This window comes from Rhinopithecus bieti, unplaced genomic scaffold (assembly GCF_001698545.2).
Source record: "Rhinopithecus bieti isolate Rb0 unplaced genomic scaffold, ASM169854v2 scaffold_29976, whole genome shotgun sequence".
NCBI lineage: Eukaryota > Metazoa > Chordata > Mammalia > Primates > Cercopithecidae > Rhinopithecus > Rhinopithecus bieti.
This window is the reverse complement of record NW_016813386.1, coordinates 590,831-603,256: the sequence shown is the minus strand read 5'-3', so window position 1 is coordinate 603,256 and position 12,426 is coordinate 590,831. Positions and strand designations below refer to the sequence as shown.

The following is a 12,426-nucleotide window of genomic DNA, read 5'->3' as shown; positions in this document are numbered from 1 at the left end:
AGAACAGTAAAATGTGCTTTTTTAGTAAAGGTTATAAGAAAGCATGGAAATGTAAACTTTTGCCTAAAATCAAATGATTATTTTGAGTTAAACTAGGAAAAAACTAAAGGTTCAAAGAAGTGGTGGAAGAGTTGTGGAAATTAATCTTGCAGAAGAAAGTCTCTATGTAAACATTTTTGCTAAATTCAAAAGGGTATTAAATGTTTTTTTCTGTAAATTGAGCATTGAAATAAAATCTCCAGTCGGACATCTTAAAATTCTAATCTGCTCTTTGGCAAAATTTATAAAGGGTTATAAAAGTTTTTTGCTTCTTTAAAATTTCTGAGTCTTCATTTTGGCAAAATAAATAACTTACAATAATCAGGAATTATATTTTATAATATCAAGTGTTTTAAACCTTGAACATTTAACAGCCTTCCCAAAATCAAACTTCAGTTTTAAAATTGTCTTCCCTGACACCTGGCTTTGTGGATAGTCCAGAGGGTCCCTGGAATGTCCAGAAAAAAAGAGGTAAACAGGATTATTTAACATGTTTAGGTACATGGGATTGACAAAATGATGCTCAAATTTCTTTAGATTATATCTTGGTAAATAATGCTAATATATGTTCCAAAACTGTATGGGGTTTCTAAAATTCTAATGTCTAAGTATAGATATCAATCATAATTAAGGTTTTTTGTTAAGTTATTGTAAATCACAGAGATAATCAAACTTCTTTGTCAATGATGTTTCTAACTGTAACTATCCTGGATATTATGCTATTCACAAATTGTTGTCTTATTTTATTCCTTTTCAAAAGATGGTTTATAATAAGCTATAGAACTCTAATGGGTACTCTCAAATACAGGTTTCTGATAACTTTGGAGATTGTGACATTGGAATAGAGAAAAACGTATAGGATTCATAAAGGGCTGAAATGTTCATGAATATAAGCAAAACAAAAACTAAATGGACTAAACTCAGAAACTGAAGCAATCCTTTTAACTTTTGTTTGGAATATTGCTGATCCTTGTTTTGTTTTCCAGAGTCAAGGAAACTTATTTTGAACTATTTGCAGACTTTAATAATTAAGTCTTTGCTAAGACTTGTGATTAAAATTTAGAGCATGTTTGTTTCTCTCTGCCTGGTTCCTCTAGAACTTGGAGACTATCTGTGAGTATTCTTAACTTGTGGCAATATAGTTGTTTTCATCAGTGCAATAAAAATCCATTACTCTTTTGCAACAGGACACAATTGGAAAAATGGTTATTTTACCAAGGCTGTGATTGGAAGGCTATGCTTCCCTTTAAGGAGTAAAGCTTGACTTACATTGCTGATAAAAGACCCATGGGAGACTGGCCTCATACCCTCACCTACACAGTCCCTGTACAGGGTTCTTGACATGTTGTCAGTGAGAATGTCATTTTCTAACAGGTCCAGGAGCTCCAAGTTTATTATGGGACCTTAAGAGGAAAGTATTACCCAACTCACAGCTGTTTGAGGATAAAAACTCATGGTTGGGCTTGGCTTTAAAAGGTCTTATCTGAGATTTCTTGTGGAACAAACTTCCATCAAAGCCAATCCAAAAGGCCTATTTAGAAATAATTATTCTTGATACATTTTATGCAAATAATCAGTCAAGTATAAAACTAAAATCTATTTTGCAAACAGCTCAGTCCTATTATGGTATTTTTTTAACAAAAATGAGGACTGAAAAGAGAGAAATTATTTTCCAAAACTTAACATATATTTTTAATGAAATTCTAAACTCACTACTTGTTTTTTAGTTTTTGCCTACATTTTAGACTAGCACTGTTTGTTCCTGTGAACCTACCAGCAAGCTCTGGCTGCAGCTCAGAAAGAATAAGAGGGATGGGCAATGTAGAAATCCGGATTAATATTCTATTTCTGAGCAATTATCCTGCAAATCCTCCCAAGTGATGGGAACAAATAAGATGTTCATCACTTGGAGATTTCCTTTTGGGAAAGTAAAACCAAAGGAGCTAACCAAAACCAAGCACCATGTACCCAAATCCCAGCAAGCATAACTATAGCCACCAGGTATCTGGGTATGTCACAAGACATCCTTTCCTATCCCTTGTTGGAGGAGGACTCAGTGCCACAGTTTCACCTTAGCATTTGGCTTATGATAAAGGGTCCGTGCAACTCCCCGCCCCCAAATCTGAAACACATTTTTGTCCCAGACTCAATTTGAAGCTTCAGTTCATAGCTGTAGGAAAGAAAACTGGATATAAGGGATGCAGACGGCAACAGAAGTTAAAAGGCATGGCCCAGGTGAGCCTAGTTGATTCCTGCTGATTAAGTCAACCCCAAGCTTTGTGTTTCATAGATAAAGGCCATGTTAGTATCCGTGGCATAAATGAGGTCTAGGGAACTCCAAGGCTGCTGACGGTAGGCGGAAAAGAGAACTAGGTGAGAACAGATAATTTCTATTCTCTAGGCAGCCCTGCTTCCTGGGTGCAAGCCGCTTTGGCACTCATGGCGGGACCTGCCAATGTCACTAGAAATCGGGGATGCAAGGATGGAAGAGGGAAAGAGGATGCTCTTCCCTCTTTCCCTCAGGTACCTTGGGTATCTGCTAGGAAGAGAAGCAAACCAGGGGCACCTGCTCCCCTCTTTCTAGATGAGTAGCCAATAATCTTCAGTCTGTACCCCTTTAAAATGCATCCTGAACCCCTGGGACTTCTTTGAAAAAAATAAACCACCTTCGTTTTTCCTCTCTCCTCCTAGGTTCTCTCTTCACTAATAGGTAATTGTGTCTCTATACTATGAGACACTCCCCTCAGATGCATCCTCCAAACTGGAAAGTTAATTTCCCAAACCTTAAACTGGTTGACTTAGGACTGGGCTCAGGGGAAGGGAACGCAGAAGCCCAATATGCCAGCAAAAGGGTACACGTTTTTTTTTTTAACCAGTCAGGTTTTGGCCTCCCTCTCCCCATGCAAACTGGTAAAAGGCCTCATAATTTTTTAGCTGTCCTTATATCCCCCTCGTTTCGTTTTGATCCATATTTTCTAATAATCTCGTTTGTCTGTTCTTGCCTTCAGGCCATCAAACTCCAAACAGTCATGCAACAAGAGCCTCTGACAATGGTCCCTTCTGCTGGGAACCCTTTGGTGGGCCTCTAGGGAAGCTCTGACTGCCCGTTTCCTCCTCTGTCAGCAGGAAGCAGTTAAGATCAGTCTTCATCTTTGTCCTTATTCTAAGGCCAGTTAGATGTACTTCTTTAGAGGGCGGAAAGAGACAGCCAGGTGGGAGGGTGTCCCTGGAGAAACTCCAATCAGTCTGCCCACTGAGGTGGAGCCTCGGAAGTTCATGACATTTGCAGCAGGGAGGAGTCTGGATTTTCCTCTTTCTGGGTGGAACCCGGGATCCAAGCAGTGGGCGGGAAGCACTCTAGCAGGAACGCTGGCCTAGCGAGAGTCCCTGTTTTCCCCCTTTCTTCCTTTTCACCCAGTAAAACTCTGTCTCACTCACCATCCAAATTGTCTGTGTGCCTGAATTTTCGTGATAGAACGAAGAACCCCACCGTTAGCTGAACTAAGGGAAAGTCCTGTAACGGGAACACATATGTACGTGCTGTTTTAGTTTCCTAAAGGTATCCTGTAGAGCAGGACAACCACTTGGGACTCTGTTTTTCTTTGTTTTTAAACAAATACTTAAGCAACCTACTTTTGTTTCCTCCTCAGAGTAACTCTACTAAATCTATTACCATTAAGTAAAATGGTTTTATTTGCTGAACTATGATTATCTAAGCTTGGTTCTATTAATTGAATTTGCTGAGGAAAAAAATCACCAAATACATTTTACTCCATCATATTAACTTTTACTTCCCCTGGCCACCTGTTTCATAAGCCTGGACATGTTTTCCTTTTCTTTACTTAGACATATATCAAATTTACATCTATTTAGGTGAATTTAAATTATGAAGTTTGTTAAATCAAAGATACATTACTTTATTTTGATAGCATTTCAATATTATATGAAAAGGGAGCAGAGTAGCATTGCTTTTTGCTTTTCATAGTTTTTTCATGGGCAAATGCTTATGAGATGAAAAGGGCTTCTCATCAAAACCCATGAATATTTCACTTCAGAAAGAAACACAATCATCTCCAGGTTACCAAAGGTCAGCAAAATCTACTCCAAGAATGCAAGTTGCATGGTAAGCTAACAATGAAAAAGCCACAGCAATGAGGGTGGTGAGTTAGGGGGAGGGTGACAACAGAAATATTATCAATGAACACAACTGCAATGGATGTGGAATTGAAATTTTCTGGACTGCTAACCCTCACCCTCTTCCTCTACACCAGGAGCCATGCAAATAGGATGCTGGGATCCACCTAGACTTTAATAAATGTATCTATAAATTAATCTATTCTATCTATTGTCTACCTTGCACCCAAGAAAAATGAGAGCATTCAACATTTTTTTTTAATTAGAGGAAATTAGAAGAAAGAACAAATGAGGGTAGAGAAAAATCAAACCAGGGATGAGGTTAGTACATGAAATGCACACAATAAGATCTGGCGAAGTTGATAGAGATGGACCCCAATATTGCTTTCAAAAGCTCTCTAGAAGTCAAAGAAAAATGGGAAACACAATACATTGTGTGATTCACTTGTCCACAAGATAAAGTCCAACTACTTACTCAGCACTTTTCTGGGTACTGAGTGTTGAGAAAAATATTTCCCGACTTTGTGTAAAGTTACACATAATTTTCTCTCATAAGCAGACCTCATAAGTAAAGATAAAACATTTAAAATGTTGCTTCTTATAATATGCTAAAGATGTGATGAATCATTAGAAGGAAATCTACTCATATCACAAATAGGTGTCTCCTCTAGCCAGTTTAATACAACGAGCTGAATGTACTGAGGCAGGAGAACAGGGTCTGGAGGCCGTTTCATACTGACTTCCTAGAACTAAATTGAAAGGAAAACCCTAACTTTCCACAGCTAAATAACACAAGGACCAGAGGCTACTCCATTTACAAACCCCCACATTTTCTGTGCAGCAGATGGAAAATTCAAAGTACCTCTGATTAGTGGCTTTTTGCTTTTACTCTACTGCGTGGCCACCTTTTCTGCACGGCACCCATTCTGCATGGCCACCGTTTCTGTGCAGCAGATGGGAAATTAAAAGTACCTCTGATTGGTTTGCTTTTTGCAATGGCATTTTGCAACCAATCTCGTGCCTGTAATCCCAGCACTTTGGGAGGCGGTGGCTGGTGGATCATGAGGTCAGGAGATGGAGACCATCCTGACTAACATGGTGAAACCTTGTCTCTACTAAAAATACAAAAAATCAGCCAGACGTGGTGGCATATGCCTGTAATCTTAGCAACTCAGGAGGCTGAGGCAGGACAATCACTTGAACCTGGGAGGTGGAGGTTGTAGTAAGCAGAGATTGCACCATTGCACTCTAGGCTGGGTGACAGAGGGAGACTCCATCTCGAAAAGAAAATAAAAAAGAAAAAAGAAAAGAAAAAAGAAAAGAAAAGAAAAGAAGAGTGTAACTTTGTAACTTCACTTCAGCCTCTGATCCTTTGCGGTTTGCAACCAATCAGACAGATTGCAGGCCAAGTCTTCATTTGCATAGAAGTGCAACTTTCTAACTTCATTTTGTAACTTCACTTCAGATGTTTGCATAGGAGTGTGACCTTCGTAACTTCTCTTCAGCCTCTGATTGGTTGCTTTCCACAACCAGGCTGATTGAAGACCACCACTTCATTTACATGGGGTGAACACCAAGTGACCAATGAGAAGCCTCTAGGTTGTATTTGGACCCAGAAAGATTCTGTATTCAGGCCCTTGAGTGGTTGCTCCAGCTGCTCCCACACTGTGGCGTGTACTTTCATTTTCAAATATCTCTGCTTTTATTGCTCCATTCTTTCCTTGCTTTATTTGTGCATTTTTGACCAATTCTTTGTTAAAAACACCAAGAATCTGAAAACTCTCCCCTGATAATAGTACTAGATAGTATAGTCTTTCCCCGCAGAGTTCTTGAAAATATTAAACAGCTCTACCTCAGAGAACACCCCTTGAGAAGTTTTAGAAATGTATATATTCCCATGCTGCCTGTTATGTTTTAACACCTGTATTTTAATATAGAGTCACACTGCAGTCAAGTTTAACAATCAGTTTTTAACGGTGAGGGTGCTGATGATGAAACATTCATTATATATGCATACACTTTTTGCATAGTACTTTATTTAAACTTGTAAAACAAATGGGATTTGTTAAAAGTGACTTAATTATATACTAAAAATAAATAATTGACTGATTTTACTAGATAGCTAAATCAAACGTCACTCATGATTATAAACATATCAGATAAGTGTGAGTTTACCTTTGAATACTAAATCTGCTTCACAAAGAGAGTTTGTAAATGTCATCTAGCCACAAATAACTAGGTCAGTATGTCATTTCTGCTCTTGAAAAACAGTCATGTACTCTCCTTTTCTATTGAATCTGTATACGTATTTCCATAGGATTGAGAATCCATTGTATTTACTCAATATTCAGTTATGATACTACCAGGTGTACTAGTCCCTTTTCACATTGCTAAAGAAAAGAGGTTTAATTGAACCACAGTTCTGCAAGGCTGGGGAGGCCTCAGGAAACCTACAATCATGGTGGAAGGCAAAGGCGAGGCAGGCACATATTCACATGACCAGCAGGAGAGAAAGAGAGCAAATGAGGAAGTACTACACACTTTCAAACAACCAGATTTCATGACAACTCACTTTCAGGAGAACAGCAAGGGAAAATCCACCCCCATGATCCAGTCACTTCCCACTAGGTCCCTTCCTTGACACATGGGGATTGCAATTCAAAATGAGATTTGGGTGGGGAGAGTTTATTGACAGGAGAGTAATTCTATAGACGGAATTATCTTCCCTCAGATAATTAATTGCAGCTCCCAAAAGTATCTGGCACCCCAATGAGCAGCTCACATCCTTGGAAAAGCTTTATCATATAATCAGGATAAAACCTTATAAAACAATTTAGAGGGATATGGTAATATCATCCCATCAAAAAGCTGAAACCTGCACAAAAAGGACAATTCGACCCATGCTTTCTTTTGTAAACAACATCCAAAATTAGTAACTGAGGTAAAGGATGAATTCTTTTTAAAAAGTAATTATTTTGAACAATGACTAACACAGGTGGTACATTTTCTAGTAATTGCTTTACAAATAGTAATTTCATTCTTACAAATTCTCATTAGGTGGTGCATCATTATTTTCTCCATTTTACAGATTAGAAAAGCAAGGCAGGGGTTACGTAAGTTATCTACATAATCGCCCAAGAATACACTATTAGTGAACGGCAATGTTAAATTTGAACTTGGCTGGATTCTGAGTCTGTGCTCTTGACTACTACCCCATAACTCTAACTTCAAAACAGAAAATCTGAAATACCTACTAGATATAACCTGCACCGGATTCTGAACATAACATTGTGTTACTAATATGTTTTGATCTTTACAGAACTCAGAAGTATCAGTGATTAGTAGTAGCAATAGTTCAGTTTATTGAGTGCCTACTAGAGTTGAGTATTTTGTATACATTATTTATTAATCCAACCATAATTTTTCAAAACGGTTAGGTGATCTACCTATGTACACATAAAGAACTTTAGAAAAGTTGAAATACTTGCTTAAGGTTTCATAGTCACTTGTATTTAAAGCCAGGTGACTCTGAATTCAAATGTTATATATATTCCACTCTAGGATCCCTTTTACTTAAGCAAATTTTATAAAAAGAATAATTAAGGTCCGTAGTTTACCAAAGTCTTAGTAGAATGCCACCAATATCTATTTTTCAAATGGATTTGGAAATAAACATGATGAAACAAGAAGGAAGAGAATGAAAAACAGGGTGAAGATTTTAGTTTAAAGTTGCATTAACCTTTAGTCAGCATGTACCAGTGAAATGGGTAAATAGAAATTGACCCACCACTCTCATTTTATCTAATGTCACATTTCTTTAAGAATAATTTCCAGATGCTGGCCGGGGTGTACATTCTGCTATTTCTGGCAAAGAAAACTCTTTTGCATTTTGCCAACCTGAGAGAACAGAATCTATTAATCAGTGCCAGCCATGATTTGTTCTTTCAACATAAAAGCACAGCCTTTTCCTTGGAATGTTTTAGTTACCATAATCTTTTACTTCATTTCTGTCTACAAGTGTGCACATTCATATTTATGCCATGAACTTCTTAAGAGTTTAGCACTGGTTTGTTAATTTACTAAGTCAATTATCATAAATCAATACATGGTGGATTCCTTGGGGAAGATAAATAGTCCTTCTAAGGCAGTGGTTCTCAAACTTTGGTCTGTATTAGAACACCTAGAATGTTTGTGAAGCACACAGAGGCAGGCTTGTTGAAGTAAAATTGGGCCTGAATCTCTGTATTTTTATCAAGTTGCTAAGTGCTTCAGACACCAAGCCAAGTTTGAGAACCACTCTTCTATGACTCATTTAAGCTCTTCTCATTTTTGGTTTCCAAAGCTGAGCTCATGAAGCTTTTCCAGATTTAAGTCTTCCTTTCTTACCTAGGTCCTGAGTTGAAACAATGGAATCTAGCAGAAGTTGCCTTTCCGGATTCAAATGGCTTCTATGTGCGTTCCTGAGCCATAACTTCTTCCTGTCCATGAGCGCAGTTCCCAGGCTAGGCTAAGGTTGCTACTTCTTTAGTACTCTCGGCAGTAACCTAGACATGAGGCTTTTCTCTATAATGCCAGCTCTGTGACCAGAGTTACACCTTCTTCTGGCTAGTCCTTCTGCCTGGGTCCTGAAATGTATCCACTGAAATTTATTTCCATCTAAATACCTTTTAAGCAATTTATCCATTCCACTTGATTTTTGAATGCCACCTATATAGCAGTGTTCTCAAACTTTGGTTGATGCGGTAAGCAACCTTTAAGATGACCTCAACGATTCACTTGTTTTAGAAGTCACACCTTTGTGTAATTGCTTCATATTGAGTGTGAATTGGACTTGTTGAGTCCGTTCTGATTAACTGAAAATGACAGCAGTACTAAGATGTTAGGAAGTTATGAAAAGACCATGGCTTTCACCTTGGCAATATTTCTCATCCAATCTCTTGTATTACTTACTCAAAAACATACAACTGCCATGTCATTGGGCAGGCCTATGGAAAAGCCCACCTGGTAAGAGACCAACTGCCATAAACCAAGTAGCTGGAAAAAATAAGATAAGCCTTACCTGAGCATAAAAATCTCATTGGACTACTTAACCAGAAATCAGGATTAAGAGGTTCAATGAGGAATATTCACTTCTTGTTCTCATTTTATGAAAGGACATGTCTAAACAAACAAATCATATTAAAAAATTGTAGCAACTACCCACAAAACAAACTGTTAGAAGAAATAAAACTTTTGTGAGTGTGAAAATGTGCTATATGCATCTACTGAGCCATTGTTTGGCTTATTCTAAACTATATGTTGCCAACTTCCTGATTTTATGAGAAGGGATTTGTTATTTAAGGGCAAGGGATAGAGAATAAGAATAGTGAAACTGTCTTCTAAGGAGTTATTTAAGTTTGTTGGAGCTTTTGTGTCTTGGAACAAGAGAGTAATGTTAAAACCATAACCACACAGAAATGACTTTAGAATAAAGTATAACATACTGGGAAGTATAATGATTGAGCCACAAATTTACCAAAACAGAAAAAGAAGTTCCAACATTGTGATGATATTGCACATAACCAACTTAGTTATTCCAAAAAAAAAAAAAAAAACTTGCATTTTGCATTTTTTCTGTGAATACAACTTTTACTCAAGTAATCCGTAACTCCTAAAACATTCTGTAATTTTTAAGCTAACATATTTTAATATTTGTACTCTATTACAGGTTTATTTCTAAAATGTCCTTTTCTAACATTCAGATATTTAGCAACAGGGCAGTCTTTTCTATATAATACTAGCCAGATTTATATTATTATTTGTTTGTTTCTATATATGTAAAAGGAAACTTTATGTGCATAAAATTTCCCATTTCTTGACTGAATCTCGTGTGTCTTCTTGAGAACAGACAGCGTAACGATTTTTTTCTAGGTCCTCCCTAATTCTGAAATCAGGATACTTCAAGAATTCATCTGGAGGCCGAGGTGGGTGGATCATGAGGTCAGGAGATTGAGACCTTCCTGGTCTAACATTGTGAAATTCCGCGTTCTACTAAAACAAAAAATAGCTGGGCCGTGTTGGTGGGGGCGCCTGTAGTCAGGCTAGTCCTGTGAGGCTGAGGCAGGAGAATGGCCAGGGAACTCCGGGAGGCGGGAGGATTGCAGTGAGCCCCAGATCCGCGCCACTCATTCAGCCTGGGCGGACAGAGCGAGGGACCTCCGTCTCAAAAAAAAAAAAAAAGAAAAAGAAAATAATTTATCTGTTTCAATACTGCAAATGTATTCAAGATGAAATTATGACAAAATCTTTTTTTGAGTCAGTGAACAACTTCAAAAGAGAAAATGAGAAGCTTTTGAAAACTGTTTTAACTTGTTTAATCCACAAGAGCACTGTGTAGCCCCTATAACCTCACCACTCTTGTAAAAGTTGATTTGTAAATTCATAGCAGTAAGTTCTACATTCAGGGACTGGCTTTATGCCAATGGGATGATGTCATGAACAGTATTTTATAATCTACTTTCTTTTTTAAAAAAACAATGTATATATGTCATATCTTTTCATGTCACTAAATACATGGTATTTTATCACCTAAATGTCTTACTTATTTAAGCAATATCCTGGTATTGAATATTTAGGTTGTTTGTTATTTTTCCATTGATAAACTCCCGTAAACATTCTCATTGATACATTTTTGTGCATATCCAAGATTATTTCTTTAAAATAAATTCCTGGAAGTGGAACTGGAAAGCCAAATACAGGAACATTGCTAAGGCATTGACATGTATTGCCAAATGACCGTCCAGGAAGCTTTTGAACGCTTTAGATTCCCACCAGCAGTGGAAAAGAATGCTCATTTTCTCATACACTCACCAATGGCACTTTTTTGTTGAGGCTGTATGTTTGTTTGTTTTAATTTTGGTTAATTTTATAGTAGAAAATGTAATCTAATTGTTGTTTGTTAGTATCTCTTGGATTTTCTGTGATGCTAAGCACTTAAACATTTCTAGTGGCTTCATAATATTATTGGGATTTACCAAAATGATTCAATAATTTCCCATGTTTTACTTTGATTTGCTTCTAAATAATGAATCCTGTGGCAAGTAACCTTTTGAATATGACTAAAATTTATGTTTCTGTTTATCTTCAGGGTGGATTCCCACAAAAGAAATTAGTAGAAGAAAGAATTTTGCTAAATTTCTTTTCAGAAAGACTTTACTCATTTATTAGCAATAAATAGTATCTGTTGTGAGTTAAATTGTGTCTCCAAAAAGATATGCTTGGGTAATAGCCACTGGGATCTTTGAATGTAATCTTATTTGGAAATAGGGTCTTCACTAATGTTATCAAATTAAGATGAAGTCATATCGAATTAGGTACAACTGTCCTTATAAGAAGAGAAGAGACACAGACACAGAGGAAAGACTGCCATATGAAGATGGGGCAAAGATCGGAGTTATGTTGCTACAAGCCAAGGAATGCCTGGCACTACCAGAAACTGGAGGAGACAAGGGGGGATTAGGGATATCCTTTAGAAGCTTCAAAGGGAATATACCCTCTCAACAACTTGACTTCAATGTTGTGATGGTTAATACTGAGCATCAACTTGATTGGGTTGAAGGATACAAAGTATTGATCCTGGGTGTGTCTGTGAGGGTGTTGCCAAAGGAGATTAATATTTGAGTCAGTGGGCTGGGAAAGGCAGACCCACCCTTAATCTGGGTGAGCACAATCTAATCAACTGCCAGCGTGGCTAGAATATAAACAGGTACAAAAATGTGAAAAAGAGGGACTGGCCTAGCCTCCTAGCCTACATCCTTATTCTGTGCTAGATGCTTCCTGCCCTTGAACATCAGACTCTTATGTCCTTCAGTTTTGGAACTCAGACTGGCTTTCCTTGCTCCTCAGCCTGCAGATGGCCTATTGTGGGACCTTGTGATTGTGTGAGTTAATATGTAATAAACTTAATAATAAATTAATATTTATATATTAATAAATATGTAATGGAATATAATTCCATATATATATTTCTTTGGTTCTATCCCTCTACAGAATCCTATTAGAAATGTCAAACCCTTAAAAACATTGTTTTTTTTTTTAGAGACAGGGTCTTGTTCCGTCACCCAGGTTTGAATGCAATGGCATGATCATAGCTGAATGCAGCCTCAAACTCCCCAGCTCAAGAGATCCTTTCACTTCAGCCTCCCCAGTACCTAGGACTATAGTTATGCACCGCTACACACAGCTAATTTTTTTTTTAAATTTTTTGTAGAGACA

General features: G+C 37.4%; 1 long non-coding RNA gene across 1 annotated transcript in view; it reads left to right on the top strand.

Moving 5' to 3' along the window:
- The window catches only part of LOC108512777 (uncharacterized), a 59,098-nt gene extending 47,521 nt beyond the window's left edge, over positions 1-11,577 (top strand). The window contains exons 2-3 of the long non-coding RNA XR_001880692.1: positions 8,564-8,625; positions 11,300-11,577. This is a non-coding gene — a long non-coding RNA (uncharacterized LOC108512777). The remainder of the gene's footprint in view (positions 1-8,563; positions 8,626-11,299) is intronic.
- The last annotated feature ends 849 nt before the right edge of the window (positions 11,578-12,426 follow it).